The sequence below is a fragment of the Protopterus annectens genome, chromosome 10.part0 (genome assembly GCF_019279795.1).
Source record: "Protopterus annectens isolate FY-2018-M chromosome 10.part0, PAN1.0, whole genome shotgun sequence".
In the NCBI taxonomy this organism is placed as follows: domain Eukaryota; kingdom Metazoa; phylum Chordata; order Ceratodontiformes; family Protopteridae; genus Protopterus; species Protopterus annectens.
Window position 1 is genome coordinate 1554875703 of NC_056744.1, and position 1080 is coordinate 1554876782.

Genomic DNA, 1080 nt, shown 5'->3' on the forward strand with positions numbered 1-1080 from the left:
AATGAGACACTGAGGATAGCAAATACTGTAAATAGTTATTGAATGTTATGAATGTATTGAATTATTGTGTTATTTCATCAAAATAAAAATCATTTGAGTAAGGAGCTGTAGCTGGAACATTTATTTAAGTTAAGTGACTGACTCATTACTTCAAATGCACTCATGTGCATCTCCATTCATGCCTGCACTCACTCTGACTATACAAAATGGCACTCATCTTGCACATGCACAGTAACTTTTACGCATGTGCTATCTAGCTAGAGTGGCTGACTAGGTACAATACACACAATGATCTACATCCTCCCTATTTGATTTGTTCGACATGCAATAGGAGAACAAGATATTTTACAAGCTAGACATCACATCAACATTTAACAACAAATGAATTCAAGTCCAAGTCGATACATATTTCAGATTGGGTCTCGAAATTCTACCCAATCTAGTGACATAAAAACTTTAACTAGGTTTAGTAACAGGGACAGTCTCTGGGCATTCTTTTACAATTGGAACTTTGGGGACCGCATCAGGATTACTTGAAGTAAGTACACTGTTCTCTGGAATTTGCACAAGGGTAAAGTCAATGGCACAGGTGATCTGCTAAGGAGACTGGTATTGTGTCTTCGATTCCTCCTGAAATCCACTCAGACTGTACGATGTAAGATCTCGGTTCTTCACAAATATGTTTGACAATTCCCACTCAGTCATATCCTTTAAATGTTTGCACTCTCACAATCTATCCTTGTCTTAATGGTCTGAGAGGTTTGTTGAATTTATTGTAGTACAACTTTTGTGACTGGCATTTTTTCAAAAGTTGTGTCTTGACCATTCTGTTGTTCTTTGCATTTGGTATCAATAACTGTTCACTGATCAAAAGAGTTATACTAGTCTGTCTAGACATCAACCTCTGAACAAGTGAACCAAGCAAATTATCTCGAGGAATGTTTCTGAGATTAAGTAGGTTACGAAAAACATCTGTAACATCTCTCTTGGATTTCTCCAAGTACTCCGCATTTTGAACTGCACGCTCAGCTAATCCATTGGACTGTGGAAACTCAAAACTACTAGTAACATGGACAGAGT